The sequence below is a fragment of the Numida meleagris genome, chromosome 4, assembly GCF_002078875.1.
Source record: "Numida meleagris isolate 19003 breed g44 Domestic line chromosome 4, NumMel1.0, whole genome shotgun sequence".
In the NCBI taxonomy this organism is placed as follows: domain Eukaryota; kingdom Metazoa; phylum Chordata; class Aves; order Galliformes; family Numididae; genus Numida; species Numida meleagris.
In genome coordinates, this window is record NC_034412.1 from 15,653,977 (window position 1) to 15,679,386 (window position 25,410).

At 39.5% G+C, this 25,410-nt stretch overlaps 1 protein-coding gene across 1 annotated transcript in view; it reads right to left on the minus strand.

Moving 5' to 3' along the window:
* The window catches only part of NYAP2 (neuronal tyrosine-phosphorylated phosphoinositide-3-kinase adaptor 2), a 100,804-nt gene that overhangs the window by 74,968 nt on the left and 426 nt on the right, over window positions 1-25,410 (minus strand). The gene's annotated exons all lie outside the window — the stretch shown is intronic.

The following is a 25,410-nucleotide window of genomic DNA, read 5'->3' on the forward strand; positions in this document are numbered from 1 at the left end:
AGTTATACGTTTGCATAACCTGGTGCACAAAGCCAGATTCAAGAGGACCATCCTCCATATCCTGGAGCTTCTGCACACTCCTGTGCAGGGCACAGAGCTGCCAGAGAATCACACACCTGCATTATTTCCAGGGTACACCAAAGCAGCAGGTACAAACCAGAGGAAATGGGACCACTGTACTTGGAAATGTGTATTGCCATGTTTAATGCCTTCTGTACACACGTGAAACTGTAAGGCTACATGTACAAGTATTTAATGTAGAACCTGTAGATGAAGTTACCTGGAAATACACTAAGAGAAGCATCACATCTAAAACTCAGAACTACATTGACAGTAGTAAGCCAAAGTGTTCTTGCGCACAAAAGCTTTATCCAGAGTGATTTTAACAAATAAATGATCTCTAGGCAACAGTGGAATCAGAAATGATAGACAGTAAAAATACAACATCAGAATAATCTCTATGAAATTGCTGTGAAGGAAAGGACATTCCTAAACTTGCATGACATTCAGAATTTGGAAGCTCTCCATATTTCTCTCTGTTCTGTCACATCCTCCTTGAGCACGGAGCTCCATGACCCTTAAGGTCCTATCCAACCTAAGCTATTCAGTGACTCTAAATATGCCTCAGCTGTGACTCATCCTTTGGAAGCTCCTTCCTCAGCAGGTGCCCAGGAAGTTCCAACAAGCAGCTCTGGTGATTTAAAGCATGAGACTGAAATGTGACGAATCCAGGTTTCTGCCCCATTTCAGAAATGAGGATCAGCTATGGATTGGAAGGTGTAGAGGTACTGCAACAAGCAATATGGAGATATTTAAGACACACTGAGGAGAAGAGGTGCACTGCAACCGTCACCTCTTTAGTATATTAATAAAATCACTTCAATGTGAAACTAGCAGCAAGTGAGAAAACAGAACTGTATTTTAATCCAAGTTTCAATCACAGTGTATAAAACATCCAAATAAGGATAAATAGAGCTTATTTTGCTGTTCCGGCAGTGGAAAGCACTGACTTCAGCCAGAATAACTATCCTATACACTAATACCTTGCGAGAGACGGTTCTCTTCCCTTGTCTCAGTTCTGTGTGGTGCCCAGCTACTGTAAGCCAGAAAAACTTCACAGCACCAAAGGAACGATGCCAACTTACAGCAGCTAAGGATCTCTTATTCTCAAGCATGAGGAGGAGGGAAAGGGGGAATTTATTAGTGTAGTTACTTTAAAAGGCCAATTACAATTTTATAAGAGGAAAAGCTTCAGTAGTTTCAGTTATTTACAATGTAACAACCATGCTATGAATTAAATTTATACGGATAATTTTTTCAAAAAATAATTAACTTTAAAGCCAATAAAAATGAACTGATTGTTGTTCAAGACAGTTTGGAGTAGACGGGTGATATTTTCTATTTGGTGAAGCCTTTATTATTACCACCTTAATGCCCTGAGCATAGACATTCTGCTTCCTTTTACCATGTCACTTGTATTCTGCTCTTCTGAACACATCTGTGGGAAGGAGCAGGGCTGATGTATATTGGAAAAGTTAACTCCGTCAATTAATTAAAGCCGTTATTTTTACATAGCTAGCATTCATGAAGTGGGAAATAAATTAATTCTAAACCAATCATAAAGAATCAACAGCATTAATTAGTCCTTTAACAATGAGTGACAGTAACAACCCAGGAGAAAAAAAATCCATTTTATCTCTGTAAATAAAAGCTGATGCAATTGCTTATGGTTCAGGTTCTCTCACAGAAACAGTACTGAGGACAATGACATCCTTGTCTCAGCCACGGTACTGGATTTGCACACAGTGACTTTCTCTGCTGGATGGCAGCATTCAGCTCATTCTTACTCCCAAGGAGCTGACACAAGCATCATAGAATGGCTTGAGGTGGAAGGGACCTCAAAGAGTTCCCACCCCCCTGCTGTAGACAGAGCTGCCAACCACGACATCAGGCACCAGCTCAGGCTGCCCAGGGCCCCATCCAACCTGGCCTTGAAGACATCCAGGACGCACTGCCTCTCTGGGCATGTAGCTTGACTGATTTCATGCAAGTTCAACATACACCAGTAAAATTTCAGCACAATTCACTTTGTGAAACTATGCCTTGACTTACATTGATAGCTGGGCAAGCAGAAAAATCAGGCCACAAGAACACTCCAGAAGCAAGGCAGCTACTGCCTGGAGACAGAAACGTACACACCTCCCACATACCCATTCTCCACAGACTCATTTCAGTCCCTTCATCCAGAACAAGAAAACACACTAATAGAAGAAATGAAGCGTTCTCCTTTGTGCTTGGAACCACAGTGTAATGAGCTGAGACCCATCTCGTGTGCCACAAGCACATTAGCTAGCAGCTCCTACTACCTCAAGGGAGCAAGGGAAAGGGGAACAAGGCAATGCCATCATTCCCCTTCATGCTGCCCCAGGACCGGGGCACAGCAGGACACTGCCAGGGGGCACTGGAGCCAGGGAACTGGCCCTCCCCTACCCAGCCAGCTTCAGTACTTCTCCCTCCCTCATTCCTGCCCCCACCCTGTGCTCCCACCTGCTCCACACAGACCCCAGGGCAATGTCATTGCTTGGTTCCTCCCTCAAGCCCTTCCCAGGGTTCTCCAGGAATGCAGCTCCTTCCCTGGCAGTGTTGCACAAAGAAGTTTGAATCCCTGAAGGGAAGAAGAGTTCATAATTCCCAGTTTTGAAAATAAGACATATTTAATTGAATCAGGCTGCAAATCAGGAGCTGCATCCATTTTTCACAATGAGTCAGTCAGTCATTAAAGCTGGGCCTGGATGCCAGACTTTGCTTGCTTGCATTTTACAAGGCAGACATGGCAGCTCCTCATCTGCTTCTCTGTGCAAACAGTGGCAATTACTGCTCACATGGACATGAAATGTGGGTACTTTGGACCTAATTAAAGCTGAAAAGATTTAAAGACAAATATTTTCCTTAGAGAAAAGCCATCTGAAACCACACGTCAGACACTTGCTTGGACAGGTTCTTAGTACTAGAGTTACACACATTACGCTGCGCTGGAAATCTTTAAGGAGAGCAAAGGAATCAAGAGCTCAGAGCAAGCTTTAATTCCAAGTGCGCTGCTGATGTCTATATTGCTGTGATCCCGTGACACAGTTCTTCAACCAGCCAGCTGGGACTGCAGCCAGGCCAGTAGCACTGCTTTGCTGTCAGACTATAGGGAATGCTATTTGCACATTCAGCCCTTTAATTATTAGTGCTGCTGATCTGTGTTATCACTGCATTATATGTAACAATGAATTAGAGCTCAGACATAAACTAGCTTTTGAAAAGAAGATGCTATCATTAAACCATAATACAGTGAGTTTGAAATGAAGTAAAATGCTGTCACCTGTCTCATCTGAGCTGACTTTCACTGTTCTATATAGTCAGCCTACTGTCTTTTGCAGTAACGGGTGGTGATATTTTTAAACACCTTTGATCAGGCTTTTTCTTTTTTTGTGGAAACAGCTGGAAATAAGGAGTGCTTGGTGCCATATCATCCTGTCTCCTCTCACACCACTGACTGATTCCAGAGCAGTGAGCTCCTTGGCTGATGGCAGAAATCTCATAACTTCATCAAAATCAGTGACACAATGGGAGTTTGCACGCTTGAATATTTGGCTCAGTGAGGATTCATCTACCACACCAAAATGTGGTCCTGGATAGCAATTTGCTCCCTCCAGCTAAATTAAAAATCCAAAGTTAAATTTGTTTAGAACATTAAAACAGAAAATCTATTTTCTTCTTGAACAGACCCCATGTGGAAACTTCAGAAGTCTGAATCTTCATAAGCAGATTAACTTTGGCATCTCTCACCATGAAGCTGGAATATTTAAATCTAAAAATAGCATGCTAAAGCTGTTTTAAGTTGGATAATTCAGCCGGAGGTGGCTCTCATTTCATCTAGCTCTACCTAATTTGCTACAGCTAAAACCTTTTTGAGACATGCTGAGCAAAAGGGACAAGCAAAGTGTCCCCTTGTCTGTAGCTTAAAACTCCGCACTAAATTTTGCAAGACATTGCACATACCCTGTCCTGTATTTAAAAGGTCACTTTTTACCAAGCTGTCATTAATCACACACCCACACAACTTAATTGGTGAAAGATTATTTTAGTAGCTTCCTGTGGCAGCACGCAAATCTTTTTGCCTTAGTTCAGCTTCTTTCCAACTAAACTAAGCTGGTTTACAGCAGAAAGGTGAGAAGCTAATGCTCATCTGTCAGATGAGACAAACACAGGAGATGTCTCTTGTTTTTGTTTTCATACTCAAAGATCAAGGATAATGTACATCGGCACGGGGAGATTGTTGTTTAATTATACAATAGTTATGGAAAGATAACTATCTCTTTGAAGTGCTTTAACTTCTGTGCCACTTTCTCGAGTGAAAAAGGAAGAAAGATCCTCATCACTTTGAATGCTACCAGCTTAGATCTGGGGGAGGAGACAAGGGGGAAGAAAGTCACATTGAGGAAAATATATATTCAAATTGATTAATAAATGTAAACACACTATTAAATAGTGGGTTAGTTTTCTGACAGCCTGGCTGTCAGCAATAAAGAAAAAACACAGAAAAACAAACAGCAGCTAAAAAGCTAGAATTATTTGGAGCTTGATGCTGTTTTTATTTGAGTGGGTAAGAATCCTTCCATCAACTTAATGCAGCAGGAGCTAGCCCTGGGCTGTTTTCTGCAAGCCTTTTTATTAGTGGAAATTAACCATTTCCTACTTCATTCAGCTTATGCATAATTAGAGTCAGATTTTTAGCCACACAGCGATTCTTGTTTCCCTCTCCAAGATTGGAACCTGATGTTCTTTTGTGAAGGATTTCTTGTTCTAAGGAGGATATTCTGGACTGGGGTAGGTAGCTATACCCCCTGCTAGCCACAAAAATTTAATTTTCTGCTATGGAAATATTTAGGAATAGCTGAGAAGAAGGAAAGTTACGCAAATGCCTTGAACTGATCATATGTGGCAAAACAAAACAAAAATACATTTCAGATGAGTCAATTTCTTGAATGAGGGAAGGCAGAGCACACTGACCATTCTTTACTTCCACTGAAATCCTTTGCAAATGGGTACTCTCAATGCGCAAGCTATAAACTTTAAAACAAATCTTTAGAAAAAGATGGAAAATCCTAAGCAAGAATATGAACAAGAAATAGAATGAATTCCGCTGTCCGTTATTTACGGAGGGATCCTAAATCTCCAGCTGTGAATTTTTCTGTTCAAGAAATCCTATTTTTCAGATGTAAGGATGGCTGAATCCACTGAAAAATATGGACTGATAACATAAGCAGTGAAACTGTTGCCAATTCAATTACACAGCTGATTAGTACCCAGTAAAGCAGAGGGAAAAGGGAAAGATTATAATGTAAGCTCAATATGTGAGAGGACATAAAAACTGATACCTTTTCTTGAGGTCTCCAGATTTAATCAAATAATCTTCAGCTACTGCACACAGAATTTTGGCCCTTTCCACAGCAAATACTTCTGTTATATACAAGATAAATACCTATTCTTTAATGAAATGAAGCTTAATTAAAGGCAGAATGCTTTTTATTAAATACTATATCATTTGTATGTACCATAAGACATATGGTTAGATGATCATAGCAATAACTGACAGTTATCTGTGTACTTGCAAATACTCCCTGGAGACAACTAAAAGGGCATATGGCATCTCTTCAACTGTAATCATTACCAGTGGTACATATTAAACTTCTGAAGGTGAACTGAGTGCTCGTAACAGAGTTATGAGCCCTTTAATACCAATGATTTTTATTGTTTCATAGTACTACAAAAAGGGGTTATGTTATTCATCATTTTACAGAGCAAAGCTTTAGAAAATGCTACCTTAAGGAAGTTCTACCTACTCTTGACTTCTCTCACGGTCCACAGCCAGGCTCATTTTACTATTTGGGTTAAAACCAGCCCTTCTATTTGCAGACACTACTGAAATTTCTTCCCAATAAACACACAGCTCCAAATGTGCTCCATTTCTATCTTGCAAGGCTTGCTTCTAGACATGAGACAATATTTCTGGTAACTATCCAATCTCACTCCAGCAGAACAACAGGTTGCATCACACAGCTTCATTTTTGTGTCTCAGAGATTGGCAAAGCTTACAAAAGCATCCATTAGGCAGTGAACCTCGAGCCTAGAATTAGATCTTCAGTTAGATTTTTTTTTTCAAATTTTTGACACTTGTCTGGGCATAATTCTGGGAATTATGACTGAAGCTCAGCGCCCAAACTCATACATGGGATATGCTTCTAACTCAGAAACTAGGCTAACATCTAGCAATGGCAATGGGGATGCTCATTTCTTCTTCCCTTCCCAGTAAAGAACAGAGTGTAAATACAGTAGCTACTTCTAAATAGACCTGCAAAAATTGCTTTCTGATGCAATGATAGCAGCTCAGCACATCACGTCTGACACAAGGTAGGTACTGAAATCACAAAGTTACACCTTCATCCTGTAGCAGAAAAACTCCAGCTTTCACCACAGCAGGTCAGACGCATCCAGACCTTCTGAGTAAATTGACTGAACTCTCCTCTCAACATCATGAAGGATACACAGAAACAGAGATGCTGTATGAGAAATGCACCTTCAATGACAGCACACATCTCATAGGAATTCTGCGCTGTTTCTCTCTTCTGATTCTAATATCCAAATACAACATCAAATAGTGTCAGATTTTCTCATGAACTATACTTAATGACCAGGCTTTCAGAAATGCAAAGTATGAAGTTGTTTTAATCTTCCTTAGAGCTTCTGGATAGTGCAGTTGTACAAACAGACAACCTTAACATTTATTGTTTTCCAAACAGAGATAATTAGGATGCATATCATTGTTTTTCTCAGCAAGAAGATGCATATTAGTATTTTCAGGGCTCTACCATGTGTACCTCTGTGAGTATACACAAGAGATGGGGTCTGCTTATCACTCCAAATGTCTGCTGCACATTATGTCCGATGCCAACAAGAAACAACAAGCTGAGATAATAAATGAACAGCTACAACAAGCAGTTTTACTGTAGTCTGCTTCCCCTCACAGTAAAGCAATTCAGTACCACTCTGAAACATGCCATATTTCTTAACACGAATGACTGAAAATGATCTGTTGCCTCAAAATTTACACCACAACAACTATTTAAGGAGTACCATATCAATTTGTTTTGATAACTCATCTATTCCCTGTAATGAAAACTGAAAACTTGTTTCCAGTTGCTTTCCTACAGGTCAGTGGAATTAAATGGTGCCTGAACTCCAATATCTCTCAGAACCTCCAGGAGGAATACCTCTCTTCCCTGTCCCAATACCCTACCTCACCCAATTTCCTAGCATGGAAATCAAGCGAATAATAGTTTTCATGAAGATACAAGCATCAAGGAAACATATGTAAAAATTCTGTTGAAGGATTAAAAAAAAGAAAAGAAAAATGAGGGCCAATTAGTCCTGAGAAGACCTTGGGAAGAAACTGTGTGGAACTGAAAGACACTAGGAGTTCAGACATGCAGTTCATACAGCAGACTAGGCAGGGGTGGACACTACTGAACAGTGCCTTTGTGGACTTCTGCTGGAAGATCTAAGCAGCTACACTCAACAATGCTGTTGTGTTTACAGCAGCAGTCGCAAAGCATGACTTAAATATTCTTTGTCCCATAAAGGAACGGTATTCCATTTGCTCAGGGAACTGTTCACTGTTATCTCCTATTCTCCTATTTAAAAGCTGTATACAATAAGAAAACAGAGCCAAACACCATGATCACAATAAGAATAGCAAATACAAAACTCATGGGTACTCTATAGGCTGAAATTTGTTTGCGCAAATTATTCAGCGAGCACTTATGAATAATGAATACATTGTGGAAATCAGGATCAGTATATGAATGATTTATGAACTGAAATATGGGCTGAATTTGTCAGATAACCTTATTTTCCATGAATCACTCAACCATCTCTTGCATTAATGGTACCAACTGGTTTCCAAATAGCTTTTTAAACCAAACTTTTCAAGACCTTCCATGTTATTATCTGTGAAAGCTTTGCTTAAAAAACAAGTAATTATTCAGAACTAATACTAATGCCCCATTCATAGGTTAATTACCGAAGGTTATAATGTGACAGTTTGGCACCTACCCTATCAATCCCATGTCTGCAAAGAGAATACGGGTAGAAATTATCTATCACACTTTATAGACTTGGAATAGTCCTGTCAATCACAGTGCCTTTAAAGCAAATCATTATTTTTGAGTGATCTTGCTAAGAGTCTGGGAGAGAAAGAGTAACTAAAACAACCATTGTGAGTGCATGAATATGACCAGAAATGCAAAATGTTTGATTCTGAAATATTTTAAAATGCTTAAGAAATTAGCTCAAGCTTGGCAGTTTATAATATGGCTCATTCACTGCAGATTTTGTTCCGTATTTGATTTAGCCAAAGAATCTGAAAGTAATGCATACAAAAGGCTTTCTCATGGTACATATCGGGGGTATACAGGAACTGTTCCACCTGATCAGACCCAAAGCCTAGCTTTCCCACTCTCTTTGATGGCATCCCATGTTTAGAGAAAGCTGTAAGAAGTCTGCAGTAAGAAGCAAGGGCCCTGTCATGCTCATTAACATCAGAAGTGCAAGCTGCTCCTTTTGGTCCAGTTTCTTCCTGGTGCCAGTGGCATAAGGAAGGTGTTATCATTGCATCCCTCTAGACCACCGGCACTGCTCACCTCTGGGCTTTCCACAGCAGTCACAAGGCAGAACAAGGCTCCTCTTAGCACCTGGCTTTCCTCAGCTTCCCCACAGAGCCACAAAAAGTTTGGCTGAAGGTGAATCAGGGAACATCCTTTCAAAAAGTATTGTGATTTTACAAGTAATCCCTCTAATGTACAGACAGCAGTGGGTTTAACACACCATTACTGTCAAATGGTACGCGGGGTCTGCTGCCTTAATTTAATGCTCATGATTTGCTGAGTGAACACCAGGATGCCGGGAGCCTGCTAGCCATCGCACGCAATGTCAGCAGCCACTCAGCTTGTTCCTTTACAGCCTGTCACACCTTCAAAGAAAGGAGATGTGGAACAGCTGGCAAATGAATCAGCTGTAGAAGGAACAACTTCTCAGATGGGATTTCATCTCCCTTGGGGTGGAACAACTCCACATGCTGGGAAGCCACTAATGATCATGCAGTGTAGAGGTGAGAAAGGAAGCTTGATAGTACTGTATTTGTTGCTTGCTTGTGCAATTATAAGGAAGGATTGCTGCAGCATGGCTAAAAGACCTGGAGCGCTCATGACCTTTTGTTTTGCTTACTGCAGTCCCTGACAGGTTCAGCAACATGACGGTTTACAGCAAAGAGCAAGCACTGAACTATTTACTTGGAGCACAAATGAATAATGAATAGGAGCTGAATCAGGACCCATGCATAAGCATTCTTACTCTAACAGTGCCAAAATGCAACAGGCTACACAAAAATAAACCATACCAGATGAAAAATATCCCCTTATATTTAAATTCCCACCTTAAACTGACATTACTTTTCCCCCCTTTGGTCACCTACTGTTGTTGGGTTTTTTGTTTGTTTTGTAGTTCTGTTTTGTGAGAGTTTGTTTGTTTCCAGTATGGGTGTAGTATGTCTTAACCCCAGACTCCTCATACACATACTAAAAAGCAACTGACCATTCCAGCAATTTCAATATGGAAGACATGCAACTCCCTAATTAGGGTTAATCTGTATTATTTCCATAATGCAAGAATTAGGGCAAAGATTTGGTAATTATGGAGAGCAAATTGGAAATCCTGTAGGATAGGCTGTGTGCCAAAGAAGCAGCAGGGCACACATTCCATCAGCTCATTCAGTGTCAACGACATCAGTGGAGTGTTTATCGCAATGTTTTACAAAGCACTTTATAATATGAGGTCCACAGTAAATATACAGTTCTCATGACCTTGCCATTAAATAAAGAGTGAAAAAAAGCTTTTCCTGTCCCTCATTTGAATGAAGGGAACAAAGAAGGTCAAAAATTACCAACCTCCCTTTATGCATTTTGTCATTCCATTTTATTTGTTCTCAAAGAACACCCTGAAGTGATTCTACATACAAAAAGAAGAGTTAGAAGAGTCAAACTGCTATTCAAACATACGGAAAAAGTTTCACATTTCTTTTTCCTCTTGACAGCTGTACATCTAAAATTTGAAATAGGTAAGGGAATACTAGTTAAATAATGCTCTTTTTTCCCCTGACTACATGTTTATCACAGAAAAAATCAGTCTATTAAAAAAATAATAAAGTAGCAGCAAATCCCTTCATTGAATCCTTACTCTTAAGGCTTTCTGCATCCAAACACAGTATGTGAGTGGTGGTGTTGCAGTCAGAACATCATTCAGAGACAAGGCTTTATCTTTCTAGATTCCAGCAGCCAGGTCTCAGCTACTTCTCTTATGGCAGCATGCCATTTTGTCTATCCATCAGCTACATACTGGAGGTAACAGCAGATCTCTGGGTCCCAAAAGAAAGAAGCAGCAACCATCAGGAAGTCCCTCCTGAGCACGTGTGGTCTAGGAGAGCTTTCCAGAGCAGCAAGCAGGTGCTGTTTTTAATAGGCCAACTGGGACTTAATCCTTTGGTTTATTGAACAATAGCTTCCACTGCTGGATTGCCACCAGAGGAAGTTAAAAAGATGACTGTAAGTGAAACAGGCCAATGTGCCTGCAGCTTTGTTGTTTCTGACACAGCCTTTGAAAGATGAGCTTAGTCAAAACTTATTCAAGACTCCTTTGGCAGCCACAAGGATGAAAGAATGAGCAAGAGGGATGCTGATGGTTTTCATTCTCTCTCTCTAAAACTTTGGTATGCTTCCCTGAAAAGGTAGCTACAATTCAAGAGGTTACCTGCATCTACTAAAAAAGTTGTTTGGGGACTGTTTTTCTGGTGAAGTGACCTTTATTTTGGCCATGCTAGAGCTCGGTGAAAAGACGTTCTTTCTTCTATTCTGATGAACTTCAGTGAATGGATGGATTCAGAGCCTCTATTAGGCCAGATGCACAGGACCAAAGATAATGAAACTCCTGAACAAGGCTCTCTCCCCAGCTTCCCAGAACAACGCCCACAACACCGTAATGTGCGTGAAAAGACATGTTTTTAGCACTACAACATCACAGCTACTGACTGAATACAAATTTAGGTTTCAGAATACTGTTAGGCTGGTCAGAAGTGCTTTAGTATCATAGTGAGTCCTCCAGTTTTACAGCCAGTGTTTCACATTAGCTAAAAATGATTTTTTTTTTATTTTCAGTGAAGAAAAAACAATGGCGGATATTACAATTCTGAAAACAGAGGGAGAAACCTCTGCTTCTCTTTTTACTGTCAGTGCCTCATTTACCAGTTGCATGCCCTTTAAACCAAGTAAATGCATAGCTTAGGATGGCATAAATCTTGTACTGTCTACATAACAGCCACAGTGACACAGAGAAATGTAAACGTCCTTGCAGAACAAACTTACGTTGCATGCAAAATAAATAGCAACACTTTGCACGTGCAACACAATGTTTTAGAAAAAAGCAAAATGAGTCAATGACTCATGCCGGTCAACCTTAACATCAGAATCCATCAATAATGTTATCACAACACAGGAACACTGAACTGCCATTAAAGTCAGACTATCATTTTCAAGAAAGTGTAGCTGAAAGTCTTTTACTAGAAAAATTGTGCAGTTCTATACATTTCATATGTTCATATTTTCTGTATCATCAGTAAAAATACATGCAATGAGAATATGTAGATTTGGGGAACGAGAGGGAAATGAAAATAACTGATATGCATTTAGAAAAAGAATCACAGGTCACAGTTAAAGCTCGTGTCATTTTAAAATGCTCTTTAAAAAAAGCTGCACTTGGTAAGAAAATGCATTTCAGATTATTTCACAATTAGCTTAGTATTTGGGCAGTCTGTAGCTCTCACTCTTCTAAGTGTTTGGGAATGGTAAACATGTTGGCAGATAATTACATGCTGTCTCTTAGCAACCAGAACTGTCTTGCAATGAAGTTATCGGGCTTTTTTTCCTGATATATCCTGGTAATGGCACAATTTCCACAAATTTTACACCCAGCCTGCCAAAGCCCTTGGTAAAGGATCTCACGGATGAGCCCATCATTACACGACAGGAAAGACCTGCTAGTGAAAGCTGCTACTTTCTTCAAAATCCCTTGGGAAGACAATTTACAATGAGCATATACTGAGCACAAACAAATGAGTAACTAGGAAGAGGCTAGTCAAAACATGTTGTCACAAGCCTAAATAGCCTTTTCCACTGCCCTAACTGCAAGCAAACACAATATAGAAACCTATGGTGGTTTAAATAATCCTTTAGATAGCAAAACCTCCCAGTTGTTTAGCTTTAACAAAAGAGCATTGAAATTCTGATATAGAATAGGCCAGTTTTTCATAAAAGATCCAATTTTGGCAACCTCTTCTGAAAGTGCAGCCCCATTTGTAGGCACAAAGCAATTTTGGAACTCCTGTTCTTTGACTGCATACAAAGGGGAAATATTACTGTCACTGCTTCATTCTGCAGACCTAGGACATTTCAGCGGAGCAGACAGAGCTTTTGTTTAGTGCCTTCCTGCAAAATCCATGATCTTTAAGTTCTTTCCCTCTTAATAATATTAGAGTAGCTATTAATAACAAAGTAGTTCTTGCACATCTTGAAAAAGATCAATACTATCATAAATCGCAATTCAAACTATAACCTAAAATACCTTATCCTGCCAAAAGACGTTAAAATGTGGTGTCATAAAGTAGTATCTCCTTACTCAAAGGTGGATTTCGCACTGGAAACCGTCTACGCTCACTGGCAGAGATGCACACACGATTCAGAAGACAGCACCTGCCTCATCTGTACTCCTTAACACACATAACACTGCTTCTCTGCTTAATGGTCAATTTGTGTACAAGTACCTCCAAATTAATTCTCAGACTACATTACTGTTCCCCTGTTGTGGGTCATCTCCAAAGCGGTAACCAAACAATAGACTCATGAAACAGAAAGCAAGAAGACAATAGTCACTCGAGTAGCATTATATGCACTTGCACCTTGACTGACTACTTGGAAAATGAAGATGAAACTTCAACTGACTGGAACTGGAAATTGAAAATAGATTTTCCTTAAGTCCCAAAGCAACACCATGAATCACTAAAATTATTAATTTCAGCACACAAACCTGAGAGGTTGTCTCACTAACTCTTGTGACATTGCAGCTGCAAACAGACGTGGCCAGTAATCTTTGCACAACACTGTGTTGCTGTGCAGAGTGGTTCTCCATTTTAGTCAGGTGCCTGGAGAAGCACCTGGGTTCAAACAAGTTTTTGCTACAAAAGCTCAGGTTCCAACTAAACAAGAAAGAGAAACCGTGCCATTTCAGTCAGAGATCTAACAGAGAAAAGGAAAACAGAATGAGAAAGGAATTCCCTTCCTCAGTACACCGTTTCAGTAAATCATTACTTTTCCAGCAGCAGCTCTGCTCATGAAACCGGCCAATGGGCGGCAGAGAAGTCAATGACACCAGCTCAGTGTGCACAGCACCTGTCCTGCAGCAGCAGAACTGGGGAAAGTTTGCATTTCCGCCACTCTCCTTTCCTTCAAGGGCATTTAGGTGCCGACAGAGAGCCCACCTCTAGGTTCTCCTCACCCACAACAAATGCTGTTCCCTCTGATTTGCTCAAGCACCCTGTGCTATTTAAACCAGCCAAGTTCTATCTGGCTGCATTTTGCTGGAGAGGAGTTAGAGCTCATTGCCCTCACATCACTGAGAGAAGGTGGGAAGGTGCAAGGAGGAAAGGTTTTCTGATAAACATTTTGGTTACAAAGGCTGCATAGTCAGCACTAAGATTTGTTATTTTTATTCTGTCCTCCTCACTCTTTAAATACAGTAAAAGTCCATAGGAAATGACAGCAGATGTTTCCAGAAAAGCAGTATATTTTCCCAACTTGTAAGAGACCCTTGATTTCTGAATAACATAACTAAATCAAAATCCACTGTTTTATTTTCTTACACAAAATTTTCCAAATGAAAAAAATAGTCTTAGTGAGTTTTTTTTTTTTTTTAACTCAACAGAATCCAAGAGGATAGGAAGGAACTCTGGCAAAGCAATGCTGATGAAGTCACTACAATGTTCTAATACAGTTTCCTTTTAGAAAGCTGCCAGGGCTAGAGCAGTCACATGGCAGAATGGTGCATGCATGGGTCTGTGCATGCCTGTTTAATAAGCCATGAAGCTCTTTGGCTGATCTAGCATGTATGTCATGTGATGCAGGGGTTGCCATGGCAAGTACACATGCAGTTTTTTAACTTCTTCATCACAGACTTAGCAGAATTTAGATTAACAATGCAGGAGTATGATTTCCCAGAAGCCATTTTTTAACTTAGCCTAACAGTTTAGATGTGAAGCTGAAGCAATCTAAAATACCTGCTAAATGGTATTTGTGATATATGCTGATCAAAACTTTTTACCACAATAGTCATTCAGCATGAATGCTCTTAGTTCTGTCTTTAAAAGCAGCTGTATACTTGTCACATGTAGGGCATGAGTTTCTATATGCTTCTCCGTTTAAATAGACAGATGGCTTCAGCCATCAAAACACAGGCATTAACTGGTAGAGAGAGAAAGTGGGGATAACTATTCCAGCAAAAAAAAGTCCATCCAGCTCTAAAATTCAGTCCTTGATTTTCTACTGGGGTAAACCACAGCCTGGTAGACAAAGAGAAAGATGTTCCCGAGACTGAGATAAAAACTGTCTCTAAGTTTTAATATCTGGTACCAAGATTAAGAAGTTTGCTAATACAACAGGCTGATGAAAACTCGCATCATACAGGCTTCCGTTCCTAATTCAGTGAGGGAATACAGTTGAAGCTACTAGCAGCTCAAAGCCAGATTTTGGGAAGGCAACTGTTTCTGTAGGAGCAGTCAGGGAGCAGTTCTGAGGTTGGTTCCAGCCAGGCACGCCATTCCTGTACTTCTGGGAACCTCACCATGGTGCCAGAAGACCTTTGGCACACCGAAACCTGAAGATGCTAGTGTTTAATACATGTTCAACTGATTTTCACATGTGCTACTGCTCTAGAACAAAAGATCGCCAGATTCTGAAATAATTTTGGATAGTACTCAACAAGCTTTCAGGAAAAACCACTTCAAGGAGTCTAAGCATACCGATGAAGCACTTCAGCCTCGAAGCCATCAATCAAGTAAAGGCAGACAGACCTCAATACAACCGAATTTTTAAATAAAAGTTAGCCCTTTGTTTCCTTGAATTTCAGAGAAGTCCTTGAAAAGGGCTAACCTATATTGAAAATTGCCCTGAGTTTTTCCTGCCAGCAGGAAAAACAAAATCTAAATCTGAGGTAAAGCCAAAAGGATCCCTCCTCTCCTCCCACACTGACTTCCAAACTCTTCAGGCACTTAACTAACAGAGGGCTGCTCACAATACTGACAGCACCATTCGTGCCTTTACCTCCTGGCACCGGAAAGCACAGAATCTTCCCACCATGCAGAACACAAGATATTGTTTTGTTCTTTCCCTTTCTTAGGAGATACGCTGTTTGGGCTTCACAGGTTAATTTCAGATCCTTCTTTAACCTCATGCTACTCACTCCTTCCATTCTTCACATCCCCACACGCAGTGGAAATGAGAAGTGTATCATATCCTTCTCTCCAACAGCAATAAAAGGGAAAATCTCCATTGCAAATCACTCACTGATTTAAAGGAATCTGAACACTAGACCACAAAGTGATGCTCCAGGATTACATGCAACCCACTGTAATGGAGAGGAAATGTTGATTGTTAATCCGAAATCCATGAAATTGGACACCTGCATCACTACTGTTACAATCAAGACATTTCCCTCATATCAAAACTGCATAACATAGTACATAGGTTTTTAGTGAAGCTATTTTGAATCTCTTTTTATGGAAGACAAATATCAAAATATAGTCACTGAAGTACTGGATGCAGATTCAAGATGCAAATAACCAATTTTGTCATGCAACTGTTTTTCGTTTATTACAAAATTGCTGACATATCTCTCAAGTTCATCTCATTACCAGAAATTAGAGAAATGAGATCACTAGGCAGAGCTCCTACTAATGTGATTTTGGTGTTAGCAGTCTAATTTTTTTAATTAGCCTCTCTTTGTTTCCTGATTCAGACTTGCACATTGTGGAAGGCTACAGGATTTTCTGTCAGATTTACAAGGCTGGGGCATTAAAAAAAACAACTATGTAACTTCTCATGCTCCCCAATACAGACAGCAGAAATTTGCTTCTCCATAGCTGCATGCAGAGAAGCAAAACAAACTTTACATTTAATTATAGAAGATTATTCTCTAGATGAGCTACATTTTTAAACAATCCTTTTTTTTTTTTGCAGTACTAAAGGACTCAGCAGTTTCCTTTTGTCTTTAAAGATTCAATTAAAAGTATGTTTCAGAAATTAAATTACAGCATGAAATTAGCTAAGGGTATGAAATACTGCATTTGCCCTAGCATTCAGGGAAAGGCTGTACAAAGCAATTCACTTAATGGCTCCTAACATGTGATCTCGACTTAATAACTAAAGTGCCCTCAGCTAGCAGAGGATCTACTGGTGAGATATGCCCTATATAACCCACTGAAAGGAGGAATGGATTAAATGCAGGTAAATTTTGTTAATTTATGGTAAACCCTGCAGTTACTCTCATTTTTGATCTTTTAAAACATTACAATTTTGTCATATAACACGCTTCTTGGCAGGATTATCTCTGTGTCAGTTCTGGCTGGCTGAGGCCCTTCAATCTTGACATGTTCCAGAAGCATCTGCTCATGTCTGTTGGAAGCATTTCTCTCTCTCCAGCTTTCAGAGTGTACTGCTGGATGTAATTCATCACAACCACCACAGATACACTTCAGTATAATCTGTGCTGTACTAATATAGGGAAAGAAGTGAGCCTAACTCTTAGGCTGCCCCCTTAGTCACTGGTTGGGTTCCATTTTGACTCATGCCCTGGTGCACACAGCGTTAGTTACAGAGGTATCTAATTTCCATTTGGGATCCTTGGGTGCTATGCAACAACAACAAAGGAATCAGTTCCACTTGAACTGCTCTCTGTGGGACCAGAACAGCTCACCTGGCTCACCTGCAGACTCCCAGCAGTGCCCCAGCCCAGTGGGCCTGTCCCTAGGGCTGAGCAGGTCCTGCCCCATGTCACTCACACTAGTGGGTGTTGCTGAGTACCACGTGCTGTGGACACTTAGCACACTTTAAAATTTTTTTAATTATATTTTTTAATTGATTTCACTTAGGATTACAGGAGACATTAGAATGGAAATCCAGAAGTAAATAGAGTATCAAATTAACTATAAAACCTAAAGCTAGTAATGTCTCTGCAATCTATTTCTTCTCTAAATCTTACCTTCTCCCATTTAAATCCAAACACATAGAAGTCTAACCAGTGCACATGCACATTCCTATTTTCATATGAATTTTAGCCATAGATCTAGCGCAGCTCAGCAACAAGATGTTCATCAGCCAATGCTTCAGTTGCAGAGGCAATCTGTACTGAAATCCTGGGCCTTACCCCAGAGAGGAGTCTCTTCTTCAGGCTAAAAAAAATAATAAATATTTGGATTAAATTGTCAAGCACCATAGCATGTTTGTGTTTTCATATGGAGGAGAATGAATAAATAAGAAGCATGTGTAGCCTGTCAGAAGGGTGCTGAGAAGAACAGGCAATGGCAAAAAATGCCTGCCAGGTGGGTGGGGTATGAAGTAATCTGTGTTACCATTAACAACAGCAAAATGCAGCTGTGATTTATGGCACTGTAAGAGCAGAGGACTGAGCTGTTTTGTTCAAAGCACATATTTTTCTTCAACTTCATGAACAACTATTGTTAAACAATAGGTTTTCCAAAAGGTACTGAAAGATTCAGTCATGTTACTCTAGCGCTAGCACAGATATTCAGTTCTTCTGTGTCGACTGACAGGTGTTCATTAGAGACAGTTTTGGCATAACATCCAACATGCATGTGGGTGAACATGCACTTCTGTGCATACCTAGGAGTGTGGCTAGCTGCAAAGTTGCTGCTTATGGGTCATGGGTACTTTCTGCATATCTTCTGTACAAGAATCAGTTCAAGAATCAGTGAATTCTTCATTCAGGTCACAGCTAACAATAACATACGTCAGGTATCACTGAACTTCAGCTTGGAGTACATTGTGGTTACTGGAAGCCTTGCAGGAACTAGAACAGATCAATGCTTCAATTTTGCCAACAGTCCTGTGCTCGGCTTTGCTGATGTTACATGACATCAGTTGTGCTGTTGTGCTAAATGCGTTTCTTCATTAATGAAGTCCAACCTAGATTAATTATAAAGTCTACCTGGGAATGCTTCAAAATGGTCTTCTTTTAAAATCCAGTCTTCACAACAGCAGGTGTGTTTTTTTTTCCTGCTCTTACTTACTCTATGCAATTTCATATTGTATTTGAAGGCACTTTCTGAGCAAGTGCTTAACCCTGATGAGACACAGCTGCACCATCAGAACAGCAAAAACTTGCACAAAACATCTACTGAACAGCTCTACGCGCATTTCTGTCTTGCTAAGGAGGGCTTAGTATGAGGCAATGCTGGACAATTTTAACTTCCAAGTTAAAATTACAATCATATTGTATCACTGAAGTGTAATAAATAAGGAGATAGCGAGGAAACTAAAAACAGGTTAGGAACAACAGCCTAAACTGGTCATTATGATCCACACACCCCACAGCATCTTCCAGAAATAGCACCTAAAGAGCCATCTCCCAGGGGTACACCAGATCTTCTCCCTAGTGACTCAGGCTGCTGAGAGCACGCAGGCTGCATCTGAACACCCACCCCAATGGAACTCAACCGCAACCAGCTCGCTCCTGTACACCAGAGGCCAGTTAGCCTGTGAACAGCAATAGCATGCAGCCACTAACACCGGATTCTAACAAGAAAAGGGCTCTATAACCTATTTCTAAATCCTCTGGTCCCCCTGCAACCCCATGCTTCCAATTATTCTTTTAAAAACTGCAAATGAATCAGGAGCCACAACACACCCACTTACACAATAAACCAGTATATGCTTCCACAATTTATAAAGTGTGGAAGCATATACGGGTTTTAGGGTGTCTATATATATAGACACCCTAAAATCATGATTCATTGAAAATAATACCAAGATTTAGATTCAAAACTGATTTTATATATTTTTTTTTGCATTTGGGAATGCCAAGCAGGCTATCAGCTGCTAAGTTAAATTTTAAATGACATTTGTTGCATGACTGTCCTAAAATCAAACTACCCAGAACAACAGCAACAGTAATAAAACGTAGTTTGCATTGCTGTTGTTTATTTTCTGTGGCAATAATACAGGCAGCCATATGGATACGAGCATTTGGAAGGGAGGATTTGTTGGCTAGAACTTCACATCTGTTTACTTATAGATGCAACAAAAATACATTTGGAGGTCACTGACTGCACAACCGTTTTACTGACTCTTGATGAAAAAACCGTCAATGCTACTCCTTCTACATCAACTCAACTTCAAAAGAGACTACATTTAGAAAGGAAAAAGGTTTTGAAAACATACTAAAATTAGCCTCTATCACACCTCACCAGCCACTTCAGCCATAAAGGTGGTATCACAGCAAACCTTAATCCAGGATGAAATCAGCATACAACATGTCAAGGAGGAAAAAGAAGACAGAAGCACTGCTACATACGTAAACCCATATCCTTTGATTAAGAAAGCACACACACTACTGACCTCGTATCCAAAAGCTACATTCACTGAGGGAATTTGAATTAAAAACAAAGCAAACAAAATTTACCACACCCTCCCCCCAAAAACTCCACACCAACACATCAAACCAACAACAACAGGTTCATAAGCTAGTAACTTGTAACATCTCAGTGATGTGCTTGGAGGTATTTTAATCAAATCCCTCACCTCAATCAGAAAATACTTACTGACTACATACATATCTTTCTTGGGGTCTGACTGGAAACATAAATTCCCAACTTAGAAATGTCTAGTTCATTAAGCAAAATTTCAACTACAGGCAAACATTCAGAGAAAAAAAAAATCAGTACTTTAACCATCGCTTGCCTAAAGTATTTTTCTGATTTCAATACATTTTTTAAATTAACTTCATTGTAAACAGTAACTTCATAATGACATTATTTTCCTTATTTTTTATTCTGATAGTAACCCTTAGGTAGAAACACTTAGACATGACCACATACCCTAAGACTACATACTTTCTCAGTTGAACAGAGCTTTCGGCAGTGAATAATCCCATACGCAGAAATATATTTATTCTTGCTTGCTGTCAGCTACACTTAAAACTTAACTTTTAGCCAAAGGACACATATCCTATGTCTTGTTTATGAAGGAACCTAAGGACAGAAATTACTGAAAGCTACAGATGGAGAATACCTGAACTTAATTGCCTCCACAATCCTAAAAAGGAAAACAATAACAAACAAGAAAACAAGAAGAAAACAGCAAAAGAAAAATATTATCTTACTTTTGTTAATGGGTCAGTCTTCATTATTCAGTTTATCATAGGAAGGAGAGGTTAGGATGACAGCTGTTCATTACAATCCCATCTTCATTACAAGAGCTTAACTCTGCTACTGGCTGGCTGGCCCATTTCTGCAAGCTTTAGCACAAAATAGTGCTCCTAAAAGCTCCTCCTCTTGACAGCATCTGTCTGGATAGTTCCCACAACAAGCAGAAACAAGGCTTTCTGCAGAGCCATTTTAGTGCTAGGAATGAGCTAGAATAGGAGAAACTATTAGAAGCAGAAATAAATATTTTTGTGGCAAAGTCCAGGATTTGGCAGTTAGAAGTGTATGCCTACTGACACCATCAGCTTTACACTAGAGCAGTCACATCTTTATACTATTACAAATCAAAATGACAACATTCCTGACAAAAACAGTAGCTTAAAAGATGACTAAAAACTAGAAACCAAACTTTCGAAGCATATATCTCCTATGAAACTGTGCAGTCCCGGCCACTCCCTATAATTTATGCAATATGTCTCAGCAGTAAGAGAAAGAGGAGGAGGAAGAGGAGGAGCTAGGATTCATTATTTCCAAGCACTATTTTAAAAGCCACCAATGAAGCATCCACGCTTCATCAAGACATCAATATAACAGACGTAATGTACCTAAATATATGCAATTCCATTACGGATGAGCGTAGCAATCAGAAGGACCAACGTGATGGAAAAAGTATTACAAAAGAGGCGGAAGGACGAGCACGATAGCAAGGTGCTACAAGGGAAGGGAAATAGATCACTCACCCAGATCAGAAGATTCTGGGTTCACAGGGAAATGCTTCCACCAAGGATCTCTCCAGAAAGAAATCCATCCTCAGGGGCAGTCAGCCCTTAAATGAGGCCTAAGAGGGGTGGATCCTGGCTCCACCCCTTCTGGTCACACAGGTGAATTGCCTTCACCTGTGCTCCCAGGTCTGACTGGGTCTTTCCTCCAGGTGCTCAATCAGTGGTTCAGGCCATGACTCAGCAGTTCCCATACAATGAGTAAGAAAGCAACTGTTTACAATAACCTATATAAAGTCAAAATACTCACCTTTCCTCTGGCACTCAGAACAACAGAGGCAAATCTATCTTCTGTTCCCAGAAATGCTGCCTATGGCAGATATTGTATCATCACAACTGTACATCTCACATTACTGCAACTTGTTCTCAGTGAAAATAATGCCGCTTCATAATTTATTTGCAATTTATAAGCTCGTGGGCAATATACTAGTATGTTCTTTTGGTCTGGGCACAGGCTCTTGAACAGACAATGATGAAGTAGTGAGATTGGACAAATAAAAGAAGGACAAAAGAGGGTCTAAAAATTAGGCTTAAAATACATGTACTAACATTTACTATGGCTTGCTCTCAGCTACTGATCAGCACGTTAACCTTATTTTCTCTGCATGATCGCTAAGTACTCTACTAAAATTAGGTCAGAAATTCAGATCAGATCAGCTGACTCAGCCCAGCAAGATCAGACAAAGGCTAGTTGCTTTTTTTTCCCCCTCACAATCCAGTATGATGTGTGCTTTATCCCCTTCAATTTACACTAGATCCATACATTTTTCCCCACAATTAACCTATCAGAACCACACAGAATGAAATAGCAATCAAACTAAAGGTGCATCAATGCTACTGAAGAAGCACAGCACAATGTGTTCTTAGTGAGGCAAAATATAAAATAACATTTTTTTTAAGGTCATTTTTCAGCTCTTGTTTCTGGACTGCTGAAACTATTGCATTTCAGTGAACTTTTAAGTCATGCAGCATGGTTATCAGATGATTCATGTAAATAACAGCTTCTTCAAAATAGTGTTTGCATGAATATCTGCACTGTGTTAGATAATAAAGTACTCATTAATTTGTTAATATACATGAATATCCTCCTTCTCAAAGAGCATCTGAACACTGAAATTGAAAGCTTATCAAAAATTAAATAGTCAGACTAATACAATTTTCAGTAGGTGCCAGAGACTTTCAGCTGCTTTATTTTGATTCTTAGGGGCAAAAGGGATGATTTCTTTATTCCGTGTTTGCTGGACACCCTCCATCCCTGTTCAAAATCTACCTGCTGTTAGTCCCAGGGGATATCCCTGGTTGCTACGGAGATTGTTTTCAGCTGTTGATAGTCTCTGGACTGTTAGCACAGTTATCACTGCACATGTGCGCTATTTGCTATCTAGGCCACACTATCAGGACTTAGGGAGAATATAAATACCTACCAAGATAAGGTTAAAACATAAGGAAAATATTACAGAACAAAGAAGTAATCAATAATCCTACTTCACCTTTTTTGACTGCTGTTTTTCAATAGATATAGCCTTGGATGAACCTGTGGAGGTTACAGCAGGGAGCAGACTTGACTGCCATCAGCCTAAGTGACGTTATGACATCATTGTTCCTTTACTCAAATCAGATGTTTTTCCTGGATCTGTTTTTGCTTTTAGTTTTATTAATCAAGGGTTGATGATGAATATCTCCTTCTCATTCCCAAGTTTACACAGGGAAAAGACAGAAAAAGGATAAAGATAACATTTTCTGAGATTTCCTAGGGTGATTTTCCTACTTGTTTTCTTAGAAGGGTATTGCCCTATGACTCAGTGATACTGAGATAAGCCAAGAGGGAAGGGAGTGGAGGGTACCACCACAAACGTGGCTTCCCATAGAAGAGTGCTACAGCCAAGAAATGCTGGTGCTTCCAAATCTCACTCACATATGTGTACACATACGTGCTGTTACTCAGAGAAACCATGGTATTGTTGGGGATCCTCCTTGTTTTCCCGACACAGCATCTGGGGAGCAGAGCTTTGTTCTCAGCAATTTCAGTTCAACATGAGCAAGAAATTTCAAGATTTGGCCTAAGTCATCAACACTTATCCAGACCTCTTCTTTAAATAAATTTGCCGAGATCAATAAATAAAACCACATAGAATAACAACAATTTAGGAAATATTGCTACCACCATTCAAATTAGGTCTAGAGAAGCTTATCTACAGGGATAAAGAGAACCAGATAGGTCCAAACTAAATAAATCTATACACACTGATGGTTTTACCTTATCAAATGAAGTTGCCACCACAAGGACTGGGGAACTTATTCTTCCAGCAATTATAAATTAATTTAAAAGTGACATTTCAATAATATTCAAAATATTTGAAATTTTAATTTGAATTTATTTTCTTCAGTGGAGAAGAGCCAACTGTTTACAAGGAGAAGGTACTCTTCATTTCCCTGCTTTAAAACAGCAATTTATTGACAGCAGACAAGCACTTTTGTTTTGCAAGTAAGAAATTCCAATCTTTCCTCTGCTTCATGTAACTGCAACTTAAATTTCTCTTCCATCAGACCCTACTTTTTCCTCTTGGAAATTCTGAAATTTATGTAACTATGTTGTAGTCAAAAGAAAGAGAATGAAGTCAACATAAATTGCTTTTTGTTTTAACTACTAAAGGCACTCATATTTAACACGCATATTTAACCCAGTACTTGCTCCCAGGAACCCAAAACAAAAATAGCAAGAATTAAACAAAATACATAAAACCTACATAGATCAAAACAAAACAAACCTACATTAATTTGCTGCTAAGAAAAATGCTTTTCTTCATTAAGTCACGCTTAGCAGAGCTCCTGCTAAAAGCTACCTATGCCTTTGACTCTTTAATAGTTTGAATCCCTCTGAACATCTCCCAGAAGAAAGTGACGTGACAACTAATCTTGAAGACACCAAAATAAACATTGCGTTAGCTCTCATTATTCACTTTAATTATGCATTAGTCTTATGTCCTCTGCAGAAACCAAAACAGTGAAAATCCAGAAAATTCTACTTCCTGGAATGTAAAGTAGCCACAATTCTGCTTTATGATGCTTCTGCTTCCCCCATCAAACGGTATGTGCTGTTCTCTTCCCTTAAACATTCCATCAAAATTACCAGACTACTGAGGCATTGATAGAGTGTTCACAGCACAGCACGTCTGTTATACCTGCATGTACAGTACCCAAGATATGGCATGAAATTTAATCACTTAAACTGAAATATGGAAGATTCATGCTGGGGGAAAAAATTCAAAGGACCTCCTATCAGTTTGAGCCCAAATCATTCATTTGCATATAAAAGTTTAGTGTATATATGATTTATCTTTATTACACTATTTGTCTGTCTCCTCGAGACAACTCAGATTTTTATGCATATGTGCACTTATGTATATACATATGTCTTTATATACAGGTATCTCCATATATTCATCACACCAACCCCTTTTTTCATGTCTAAAAGGATGCAGATTTTGTTGCTATCCACTGGCACAAGACACCAGGTCATGTGAGTGCTCCTCTTATTAGCTGTCAATTAAAATCAATTGAATTATTCAAGAAGAGCCATTATAGGGCTATGCCCACCAGGTGCAATATCCATTTTCTTTTAAATGAATTGCAGTATTTTTTACTTACTTCAGAGAGTGCAGGACGGTGAGGAAATCATACATAACGTGACAATTTTTTTTGTAGATAGCAATTAAAGAGCTTTGAAAATTAACAAATTTGAAATATCAACCCAAGAAGAATCTATTTTCATCTGTGAGGCTGCCTTATCTTGCAGCAGTACACCTTTGAACAAAGTAGACATTGTCCATCTAAAAGCACCAAATAGATAATGACCTATTTTCTTTTGGATCTACACCTCCAGTTCCGAACACCTAAACTTTTTGTTACAAATCACACCTGCTGAAGATGCCATACGTGCTCAAACCTAATACATTTTGATGGGAATACTCTTCCACTGAGGAGGGGAGA